This window comes from Polyodon spathula, chromosome 14 (genome assembly GCF_017654505.1).
Source record: "Polyodon spathula isolate WHYD16114869_AA chromosome 14, ASM1765450v1, whole genome shotgun sequence".
Taxonomy (NCBI): domain Eukaryota; kingdom Metazoa; phylum Chordata; class Actinopteri; order Acipenseriformes; family Polyodontidae; genus Polyodon; species Polyodon spathula.
In genome coordinates, this window is record NC_054547.1 from 20,934,650 (window position 1) to 20,947,530 (window position 12,881).

Here is a 12,881-nt window from a genome sequence, read left to right on the forward strand (position 1 = left end):
GACAATGTCTATCTGCATCTTGTCTGTAAAATCATAATAGCTAAACAGCTTTCCTTTATCCATCCAAATTCATGACAATGGGCCCTGTGTTCCACTTTGCTGTAATGATAAGGCATGACTTCATTTTAAAGGTTAACCTATGATGCTATAATCACATTTTCTTTTAATTTCACCTTTTTCATATGTTTGATGACATTTCCTGTTTTGCTACATTGGACAGCAGCAGAGAAAGCCACCTGGTTGCATCTCAAAAAGAGTTTATGAGGTTTTCCCAGAGGCTCACCTTGTGTAGTAGTCTGACACACACACACACACACACACACACACACACACACACACACACACACACACACACACACACACACACCAGTGCCCAAGCCAGCGCACCTCTGTGAGGCTTCACCTTTCCTCGTCCCTCCTCCCACCTCAGCACAAACTGAAGACTTGTGCACACTCACAGTGTGTCATTAGCACTATTTTTTTTTAATATGAGGAAATTGACTTTTGAAGTTACAAAATGTGTAATAAAGATATGAGGAATTTAACTCAAGGGCTCTATAAGCATACTTCAGTTGCTTATTTGGTTGTTATTTAGTTGTGGTGTTTCTTTTCATAACTAATGGCCTTATTCACAAAACCCAGAATCTCATCAAGCAGCTTCTTAAAGGATCTCAGGGTTTCAGCTTCAACAATGCCCCTTTATCTAATTTCCATTTGTAACTTTGGTCCTTGTTTCTTTTTTTAGGTTGAAAAAGTCCCTTGGGTCAACATTGTCAATACCTTTTAGAATTTTGAATGCTGAATCAGATCGCAGCATAGTCTTCTTTGTTCAAGCCTGAATATATTTAATTCTTTAAGCCTATCTGCATATGACATGCCTTTTAAACCCGGAATAATTCTGGTGCTCGTCTTTGCACTCTTCTAGAGCAGCAATATCTTTTTTCTAGTGAGTTGACCAGAACTGAATATTCTCCAATATCCGAGCATCTTGTTGGCCTTTTTTTAATAACTTCCTCACATTGTCAAGATGAAGACATTTCTGAGACAAAATAAATTGCTAGGTCTTTTTTATAGATTCCTTCAATTTCTCCCATATGATATTTTTAATGCACATTTTTATTGCTTGCATGCAGTACCTTACACTTTTCTTTATTAAATGTCATTTGCCCTGTGTCTGCCACTTCTGAATGCTGTCTAAAGCTTGAATGACCTTTGCTGCTGCAACAGTGTTTATCACTCCTATTTTTGTGTCGTCTGCAAATTTAACATGTTTGCTTACTATACCAGATTCTATCTAAGTCATTAATGTAGATTAGAAATAGCAGAGGACCTAATACTGATCCCTGTGGTACTTCAGTGTGGTTACCTTGCTCCATTTTGAGGGTTCTCTGTAAGCAGTACTTTCTGTTGTCTATATGTTAATCCCTAATCCATGTGAATGCATTTCCTTGAATCCCTACTGTGTTCAGTTTGAGAATTAATCTTTTATGCTGGACTTTTTCAAAAGCTTTCTGGAAATTTAAATAAACCATGTCATGTGCGTTGCAGTTATCCATTGTTGATGTTGCATCCTCAAAAAAGTCAAGCAGGTTAGTTAGACATGATCTCCCTTTTCTAAAACCATGCTGTCTCCCAGGATACTGTTACCATATTGATAATTTTCCATTTTGGATCTTATTATAGTTTCTATACATATAATAGAAGTCAGACTTATTGGTCTGTAGTTACTTGGTTAGGTTTTGTCTCCTTTTTTGTGGATTGGTATTACGTTTGCAATTCTCCTGTCCGTACAACCCCTGTGTCAAGAGACTGTTGCATGATCTTAGTTAGCAGTTTGTAAATAACTTCTTTCATTTCTTTAAGTACTATTGGGAGGATTTGTTTATTTTAGTGCTCCTAGTCCCTTTAACACTTCTGCCTCTGTTATGCTAAAATTATTTAAAACTGGATAGGAACAGGTCAACATGTGGGGCATGTTGCCTGTATCCTCCTTTGTAAAAATTTGTGAAAAGAAATCTATGATTTTGCCATTTGTATCTCTTAGATATTTAACCTCCTCTTTGAATATTCTCTTGCTGTTATAATAATATTGGAAAAACTTTTAGAATTGTTTTTAACCCCCTTAGCAATGCTTATTTATATCTCTCTCTCTCTCTCTTGGCCATTCTAATTTCCTTTTTGACTTGTGTTTGCAGTTCCAAGTACTTTTTCTGTGTGACAGGCTGGTCGGGGTAAGGAGACTCAGAGTCAGGAAGTGCAGGTAAAATAAAGGACTTTAATTAAACAAAATACACAAAACAAAAGGCACAATGGCCAAATAAAAAGATCAAACACAAAACACTTTTAACAACAAATCTAACACAAAATGCACACCAATAAACCACTCACTCTCTCACACAGGTCTTCTCACTCTCACAAACGCTCACCAACTAACCACTCCCTTCTATGTAGCTAATTGGGCAATTCGCTTCTAATCAGCTGCAGCACCTTTCACACAAAATCATTAACTCAGATCCACACGGCAGACTCACATCCACTCTAAATACCACAAAAACACACAAAGACAGGCTGAACCCTGTCACACACCTCCCCCTATGTGCACAGCACAATGTGGCCTAAACGGCCATCTTCCCCCCTGATACCCAAAGTTTCTTCTCAAAGTCCAGGGAGAAGAGCAGAGGCTTCACTTGGCCCAACTCAGCGACATCCCCAGGCAACAGCAGGCAGGCATCATCCCTGGACGACGGCAGCAGTGGACCTTCAGGAGGCGATCTCAGGAAGGGAGCTTCTGGGCATGAAAGCGGCAGCAGGAGCTCCACTTCTCCCTCATACCCTGTAACCAGTGGCTCTCCAGGCGCTGCGGAGCAGCAGGCAACCCCAGGCGATGCAGGACCTTCAGCAACCTAGGAGACAAAAAGGAGACACTGGCAAACCCAGGCGATGCAGAGCAAGGGAGGCATCCTTGAGTAGAGCAGGCTTGGCCAACAATGCAGGAACCACTGTCGGACAGTGGAGGCAGCTCCAGCTCCTCTGGAGCAGCAGGGCTGGGGTTGTGGTTGTTGCTGCTGGCTCCTCTGACAGCAGGGTTAGGCTGGTGATGATGTCGGTTCTGTCCAGCTCACAGGACTGTAGCTCCTCCCCGTCCGGCTCCTGGGATGGCGGCAACGGCTCCGCCCCTTCTGGCTCTTGGGACGACAGCAACGGCTCCTCCCCTTCTGGCTCTCTGGACGGCAGTGATGGCTCCTCCCATTCTAGCTTTTAGGGCGGCAGCGACGGCTCCTCCCCTTTAGGCTCTTGGAACGGCAGCGACGGTTCCTCCCCCTCATACTTCATACCTCCCCCCACTTCTGAACACCAGCTGTGACAGACTGGTTGGAGTAAGGAGACTCATAGTCAGGAAGTGCAGGGGAAATAAATGATTTTAATTAAACAAAATACACAAAACAAAAGGCAAGATGACCAAATAAAAAAAGCAAACACAAATCACTATTAAAAACAAATTCTAAACACAAAATGCACACCAGTAAACCATTCACTCTCTCACACAGGTCTTCTCACTCTCACATTTTGTTATTGTTCCCTTTTAAACGCTCTGTAAAGTGCTTTTTTTTGCTAAATATTTTTTTTAATTGCTCTATTAAACCATTTTGGCAATTTTGTTTTAGATTTAGGTTTGTCTGCTTTTGGGATATAATTGTTTTGTGCCTCTAGTACTAGATTTTTAAACAGCCATCCTATTTCAGTGGATGTTTTCTCTATATTACTCCAATCTACTTCTGTTAGTCTCTGTTTCATTTTTTACCTTAGCTTTAGTCATTACTTCTGGGTTTTAAAAATCACTTCAAATGAGACCATGTTGTGGTCTGAGTTTGTCAATAGTTCTCTGACCTCTGTTTTAGTTATTCTGTCTTTGTTATTTGAAAAGACTCTAGTCGGTGCCTTGACAAATAACGCTAGGAAGCAGTCATTTGTCATTTCCACCATTTCAATTTCTTAAGTCCTGGCTTTTTTTTTTTTAAAGCCCATTTTGGTTAATTACAACAAGTTTGCTGTAAAAGATGGTTTGAAGTTAATTCTCAAGTGTTGTGTAACCTAAGATATATTTATAAACAGTTCTTGCAAATACATTCCTTAAAATTCCCCTTAAAGTTTTGGGAATGAGACCATCAGTGGCATTTTGGAGTAAAAAACTATATATAATCATTAAGTGGTTCACATGTCATGTGACCATGTGTACACCTTGAAGATTTTCTAAGTTGTGTTAAAATGTTGGTCATTTTATATCTAGAGAGAAACATGTATCCATTTTATATGCAATTACATGATGCTGCCCCAAAAAGCAAGCACACACTGGAGACATGTCTGTTTTCATTGCCCCAGGCAAGAGTCACAGAGTCACCAAGGAGAGAATGGGACTTTGACACAGTTGTTTTTTCCAATCACTATGGGTCAATTGAATTGATCTATAAAGTGGCATATATAAATGCCACAAGCAGTTAAATCAATATAGCTAGCTATATCAATATAGACTAGCATGTGCTGTTGGATGTTTGATTTCATAAACTCTGTCCCTTCTGTTAATTATTTAAACAGACCCTCCACCAGTTATATCAATTGGATATACCCAAAATAGTCCTATTTAGAATTTTCAAAAAGGAATAACATTTCAGTTTAAAAGCAATCAGCAGTGTGTGAAACAATATTGGAAAAGTGCCTGCAGATTATTGAAAGCTCTTGTGATTGTGTGCAACCAGAATACCACTGTGGTGATGCACTGGGTCACGATGGTTAGAGCAGAGAGAGAGACACCGAAACTTGAGATTGCTTCGACAAGCATTCCTCTCAGCCACAGAGCCTGCTGCTCCAACAATAAGCTGCCTATTTTTTCTTTCTTTTCTTTTTTCTTTATTTCTGTTTTACTTTTTTCTATTTTGTTTCCTTTCTTCATGTTGCTGCATGAAGCGAACTGAAGCATAGCCAGCAGCTGTCCTAAGGTCATGTACTAATCGTACAGAAGAATTGCAACGAGAACACTTTTACAAACTACATAACTTTTCAGTTGCAAATCATTCTTTGAACTGTGAGTTTACGTCTGATCAACGGAACTATTTCTAGTCGGAAACCTTCCAACAAGTTGAAGATAATGTTGCAAGAGTATTGGAAACCAACAAGCTATTTCCTTTGAAAACAACTATTGTTTGCTGAGAATCGACACAACACAATACCTTCTACAAGAATGATTGTCTCCATTACTTTCGGTGAACTTCAGATCCAGAGAAAGAAGCTGTAGTTGTTCATGACCAAAGACTATTGACTTCTTTGTTGAAAATCGATATGTATTCAACATATCAAATATTAAACATTTTATGACTCGAGAAATTAACTGTAGCAAATGCTATCAAGTTAGTGATAAATTGTTCTAGGAATAGAATATAACTTCTTGTTTATAGCATGTAAGAAATGTATTTTGTTTGTTGAAATGCGTTGAAAGGAGTTGCCTCATAACTGTTAACTAATATCTCTAACCAACAGCCTTTTCATTCTGTAATATTAGATTAGTTGTGCACCCTTTTATTCTTAAATAAAATATTGTTTTATATTTCAGACAAATTGTGTGAATGTTGATTGTTCTCAAGGGAATTTGAGTTCACATGATCCCCAAAGTTAAATAAGATATACCTAATTTCTCACATTTTGATGTCCCTGAGTTGGCAACAAGAGAGGTTGTTAGGTCAGTCTCTGTGCAATATGCATGAAGGTTGCTGCAGCACTGTAGCTTGTTGTTTGTCTCCTCTGTAAGCTTGAGCTGTGCTTTCTTTATGGTGGTGCTTTGCCATTCCAGTCACAGCTCAGGATTCCTAGGAGACTGTCGATGGACATGCTGATCAGTGAAGCCATTGGATTGAGGGACAGTTGCACGGGCACCCTCTATCATGTCCCTTGAAAAGTCACTGTTCTACTCTCCCATGTTTGTTGCTGAACAGTTGCACACAGGTTATACAGGTCTAGAGGTTCACATGGTATGTCATGTGACCTCATACAATTCAGACTAGGAGATTTTTTTAATTTGTGTTACATTCTCAACAATGTTGGTCAATTTATATCTAGAGGGAAGTGTTTATCCATATAAAGATTATATGATGCTTGCCCAAAATAAAGAGTAAGCACATGCTGCAAGAAGTGTCTGTTTTCAATGCCCCATGCAGCTCAGATCACAGAGTGTGGTATGGTGTGGGTAATCACTGACACAGGAGACAGAAACTGTTTGAAAAACACTGCACAGGTGCTCAGTTTTATTTGTATTCTGTTTCTTTTCAAATGATTTATTTTAGCCCACAGAGGGCGCTGTTGTCCATGGCCTGGCTACCAACGATGGTATCCTGGACCTCCGGAGTACCGTGTCATGTTACACAGTGAGTTACGGATACACTCACAGGTGCTCAAAGAATAATGAAAACGAAAAGGCAAAACAGAAAAAAGAAAAAAATAAAACAGTAATGAAAACTACAAAATAAAGGTGCTGCACTCTGTAGCGTTTCCCCCAGTCGTCACTAGTTGCACAACTCAGGTCTCCGTCCTACACTTTGCCGTTCCTTAGCTCTATCTGGACACTGCTGGGGTCTGCCCAAGGGCTCCCCAGTCTCTCTTTCTATTTATTTTGCATCTTCTCTTAGGTTTCTCTTGCTTTCCTTTTTCCATCCGTCCACGGTCTTGACGAGCAGGGATCTCATTTTTGGTCTAGCGGAGCAGTTCTGAGGAAACAACAAAGTATTAATTTATAGGCCCAGCAATCCCCCCAAGGACCGCCTCCCAGCCACTTAGAGAGGGAAAGCCACACACCCTCTCTCCCACCTCTTTGTGTCACTGCCATGACTGACAGGTGAATCCCATGGGGCTGCCGTCCTCTTCCTGCAATACTGTACATACGTTAGATGGCCAGTCCAGGTCTCTTCTGTTACACAGAGTCACCAACAACAGAACAGGAATTCTGTTTTGTGATCTCTTTGTTCATATTTTCTACGTCTATATTTTCACTTTGACGCAGTTGTTTTTTCCAAACACTATAGGTCAATTGAATTATTCTAAAACAGCATGCGGTGTAGTTCTCTTAAGTCTAAGTACTGTACTCATATGTGACTTGCAACAGTCGGTGTGGTACTATGCCTCATTACCATATCCGTGTGTTGACCGGCAACAGAGTCGGTGTGGTACCCTACGGCTGAGTAGTGTGCACGTGTAGTTCTCTACGTCTTACTACTGTACACGTGTGGTGACTTGCACCAGAGTCGGTGTGGTAACCTACCCAAAAGAAATATATTGGTGGGGTGAGTTGCACCAGAGTAGGTGTGGTACCAAATGGGTCAATAGTGTACATGTGTGATGAATTCCAACAGAGTCGGTGTGGTAACCTATGCTAACATAATATATAACTGGGGTACCCTTTGCCTGAGTAGTTTACATGTGTCATCACACGGTGTAGTTCTCTTACATCTAACTACTGTAAACGTGTTGTGACCTGCACCAGAGTCGGTATTGTACACGTCTTGTGACTTGCAGTCAGTGTGCTACACTAGTCTCCCTACTGTACACCTGTTGTGATTTGCACCAGAGTCGGTGTGGTACCCTATGGCTGAGTAGTGTACACATGTGGTGACTTCAACCAGAGTAGGAATGGTATCCTATATGCTACACTACTGTACATGTGTGGTGACTTGCACCAGTCAGTGTGTACTCTACACTTCAGTAATCTACACTTGTGGTATCCTCAGTCTCAGCAGTGTACACACATGGTGACTTGCACCAGTCGGTGTGGTCCCCTCAGTTTCAGTACTAAACACGTGTTGTGACTTGCAGCAGAGTCGGTGTGGTAACCTACGCCTATGTAATATATAGGTGTGGGGAATTGCACCTATCAGTGTGGTACACTACGCCTGAGTACTTTACACATATCATCACACGGTGTAGTTCTCTTACGTCTAAACTACTGTACACGTTTGGTGACTTACACCAGAGTTGGAGTGGTACCCTATACGCCGCACTACGGTACATATGACTTGCACTAGTCGTTGTGTACTCTACGTCTCAGTATTCTACACTTCTGGTGACTTGCAGCAGAGTCGATGTGATACCATCAGTCTCAGTCCTGTACACATGCGATGACATACAGCAGAGTCGGAGTGATACTGTGTCTTAGTACTGTATGCTTGGGGTGACTTGCACCAGCATCGGTGTGGTAACCTACCCCAAAGAAATATATTGGTTGCGTGACTTGCACCAGAGTCGATGTGGTACCAAACGGCCCTGGAGTCGTCACATGTACACACTACTTAAGGTGGTCTCAGCACGAACTTTGGATATCTACGATATATATATATATATATATATATATATATATATATATATATATATATATATATATATATATAGGTATAGGTGGGGTGACTTACACCTGTCAGTGTGGTACTCTACGCCTGAGTAGTTTAAATGTGTGATGACGTGCACCAGTCGGTGTAGTTCTCTTACGTCTAAGTACTGTACACGTGTGATGACTTCAACCAGAGTCGGTGTGGTACCCTAGCCTCATTACCATATCTGTGGGTTGACTGGCACCAGAGTCGGTGTGGTACCCTGCGGTTGAGTAGAGTGCATGTGCAGTTTTTATGTCTCAGTACTCTACAATTGTGGTGACTTGCAGCAGTCGGTGTGATATCCTGTCTCAACAATGTACACGCATGGTGACTTGTACCAGTCGGTGTGGTTCCATCAGTCTCAGTTCAGTACACATGCGGTGACCTGCACCAGTTGGTGTAGTTCTCTACATCTCATTATTGTACACGTGTGGTGACTTCAACCAGAGTGGGTGTGGTACCGTATACGCCGCAGACTATACATGTGTGTTTAATAGCACCAGTCGGTGTGGTCCCATTATTTAGTACTATAATCGTGTCATGAATGACACCAAAGTCGGTGCGGTACTGCATACACTTTAGTACATTAGACCTCTGGTGACGTGCAACAGAGGATGTGGTACACTATGTCTCCCTAATGTACACCTGTGGTGACTTACACCAGAGGCAGTGTGGTACCCGACGATGGAGTAGTGTACACCTGTGGTGACTTACACCAGAGTCGATGTGGTACCCTACGCTGAGTAGTGTATACGTTCGGTGAGTTGCACCAGTCGGTGTAGTTCTCTACGTCTCCCTAATGTACACGTGTTGTAACTTGCACCAGAATCTGTGTGGAAACCAACTCAGTACTTTACACATATGGTGACTTGCGGTAGTCGGTAAGGTAAAACCAGCCTCAGTGCGGCACACATGTGGTGACTTGCACCAGTCAGTGTGGTCCCATTATTCAGTACTATACATGTGTTATGACTGGGACCAGAGTCGGTGCGGTACCCTATACTCTTCAGTATATTAGACGTCTGGTAACTTGCACCAGTAGGTGTGGTACAACACGTCTCCCTAATGTACACCAGTCGTCACTTACACCAGGGTCGGTGATGTACCCTACGCCGAGTTGTGTACACGTATGGTGAGTCGTACTAGTCGGTGTAGTTCTCTACGTCTCACTATTGTACACGTGTGGTGACGTGAACCAGAGTGGGTGTGATACCCTAATGCTGAGTAGTTACACCTATGGTGACTTTTACTAGTCGGTGCTACTCAATGTCTCAGTAATCTACAACTGTGATATCGTAAGTCTCAGTAGTGTAAAAGCATGGTGACTTGCACCAGTCGGTGGGTTACCATCAGTCTCAGTCCTTTACACATGTGGTGGCTTGCACGAGAGTCGGTTTGGTAAACTACTCAGTACTTTACACATGTGGTGACTTACGACAGTCGGTAGGGTCAAACAGTGCCAGTGCGGTACACATGTGGTGACTTGCACCAGTCGGTGTGCTCCCATTATTCAGTACTTCGACTGAGTTGCAGCTCTGAAAGCAGGTTGTGGCTCAAGTCCAACTCCACAAGAGAATCTGGGATCTTCACTAGTGCCAAGTCTATGGATTCCAGGCAGTTGTGGGCCAACCTGAGACTCAACAGGGAGGTCATTCTGCTCAGTAAGCCTTGGGGCAGGTAAGAGACCGTTGTCACTCAAGTCAAGAAGTTCTAAGGACGAGACATCACTGTGGAGAGTTTCATCCCACAGATATGTGGTTGTGATGTTTCTAACAGTCCCGTCTAGATTGACAAACTGGACCACAGCAGGCTGCCCAGCAGAGCTGTTGTCCAGTTGCCACCCATAAAAATTTATTTGGTTTTCTGCCAACAACAAAGTCTGGATACGGCTTCAGTTTGACAAGAGAGGAAAGAAGAACATCTTGTTGTCTGAGAGATCCAAGGTTTCTAGTTGAAACTCCTGTTTTTGATTCTGGGAGGACAGGAACCACTCAACGGCATTGTGGCTGGAATTGAGAACCTCCAGCTGGGTCAGGTGAAAGTCCACAATGCAGGGGAGGTGGTTAAAGGCCACATTGAGCCTTTGGATCTTCCTTAAGTTTTCAAAAGCACCATCTTCAATCTCAGTTGCAGTTGGTAAAGACCACTGATGATAGATGTGTCCAGTCTCATGAGAAGGTTGCCAGACAGGGACAGAGACTCCAAGTAGGTGAGGTTCTGAAGGATGGTAGCGACCATGTCTTCAGTCAACAGGTTTTCTGATAGGTCCAAGCTTTTCAAAGCTGGCAGAAACTGTAGAGCACAGCCCAGCTCGTGGTAGTTGGAATGGAGGAGGTTGCTCGCTAGACTGAAGCGTGCTAGAAAAGACCCCCATCTGTATAGTCTCCATTTGAGTGCAGCTGAGTCTCCGCAGAAGAGTGTTGGCGTGTCAGCGAGGAATTCCACAGCAATTGAATGTGATTCCTGTCGAGGTGCAGCTTCTGTAAGTTCTCTGGAAGATCAGTAGGTACGGACAGCATGTTGCAGCCACTGTACCAAGCAGTGCTCTGGTCCTATAAGAAACACAAAGGTTACTGAAGGGCAGGCGCTTTCTACTGACATGTTAATTAAGTCATCCATTACAGATTCTGATGTTAGGGCTTTTCTCAATAATGCACAATTCAAAATAATTGTGAACTAAACTTCACTCAAAAAATGAAGTTGTAAATCTAACAGTTGCCTTCATTGATGTTGTTTAGCTGTAATAAATGAAGCTTATTTGATAAACCACTGATCAGGATCCTTTTGAAATTAAAAGTAAAAAATGTTTACTTTATTTAATATATGAGTATATTATGAGTAAGGCCCTGTAAAAATCGTGGAAACTTTCTTTAAACTTCACTGGGATCACAAATAAAGTATCGTATTTCACAGAATGTGCACGGAAATATGTTATAAATCATGTGTACAGATTATTATTATTATTTTTTTAAACAACAAATATACAGATAAATTCACTGACATCAAAGTTATTCAAGCACTTTACAATAGCTTGTGAAACGGTGTTGTAATTAACAGCCTGTAGGTAAAGCATATATCTGCAAGGACAGCTTTCAGTTCTAGTACGTCAGGTGCATGTTCACCATTTAGGCTTTGCAAAACAAATACAATGTGTCACTGTGACAGAAATATGAGTTCTGGTGATAAATCTTTCTCCCGACCTGTGAACGAGAGAAGAAGTATCTGGAAGGGCTGGCCTGACAGTTCGTTTCCGGGACCGGGAAGTGGGTCAGCCTGGAAAGAAGCGAGACTCTGTTGTAAGACCATATTAATTTGAAAGGTAAACGAGGGGCAGGTGCAACCGTTTACCTAGATATCATGCGGGATTACATATAGGGGCCAGGGTAACACTGATCTTTTCCTTTGTTTGGGTAATGTGAGGAGAGAGGAGCTCTCAGAATGAAATACGTGTTTTGTGTTGTTTATAATTGTCTGTCTTTTTCGCACCACTAGAGAGTTAAAGCACACCTCCGGAGCTGTCACCACGTAAAGCACTATCCGGATCACCACTGCACAGAGTACCTGCACGTTTGGATATCACCCAGGACTGGTGACAGTGCCTTTGTTTCTGTTCAAGACTGTACTGTGCTATTCACCATCCCTGCGCTTTACACATTGTTGTGTACTGCCGGGGATTTATTATTTGACGGTCACCAGACCTGGAAACAGCACAAATAAACACTTGTTCACTGAATTACCGTTGTCTGTTCATCATTCCTGCACCGCATCACTGCTACACCTGTTCCCCTTACCAAATACTTTGCCACAGTCACCCATACTGATCTTGTGCATCAGTGTGACCACTAACAAACAACCAGACTGTTTTGCCAATTCCATAATCTCCTGCTTGTGATACTTGGAAACTTTAGATAAGTATTCACATCTCAGCTGGGCTGATGAAGGAATCGCTCCATCATTTGCTATATTCTGTCTGAAGAATTTTTGTAACTTTTGGTTGTCCAGTTTTTCAGAAGGGATATTTGCGCAAACAAACCCCTCTGTCAGGTCAAAATTTAATAAGTGGACTTTTGGCATATGGAAGTCACTGTTTTTTGTTTCTTTGCAAGTAAAGCAGTCGCAATACTGCTTTGGATTTCTGCCTTCTCTTTCATTGAATACTTTCTGTCAACATGTGAGTTTCGGTAGTGAACTACAGTAACATTGCAGGTGTACAGAAGAAAAAAAGGCACTTTACAGACCATTAAAAAAGGACCAAAAAGAAAGTACGCAGAAAGAGTACATAGAACTGCAAACGCAAGTCAAAAAGGAAGTTAGAAAGGCCAAGAGAGAAATAGAAATGAACATTGCTAAGGGGGCTAAAACCAATTCCAAAATGTTTTTCCAATATTAGAACAGCAAGAGAACATTCAAAGAGGAGATTAAATGTTTAAGAGATACAAATGGCAAAATCGTAGATGAAGAAAAAAAAATAGC

General features: G+C 41.8%; 1 pseudogene; it reads right to left on the reverse strand.

Moving 5' to 3' along the window:
- Window positions 1–8,387: 8,387 nt before the first annotated feature.
- Window positions 8,388–11,644, reverse strand: LOC121326631 (annotated as a pseudogene).
- Between the last annotated feature and the right edge of the window lie 1,237 nt (window positions 11,645–12,881).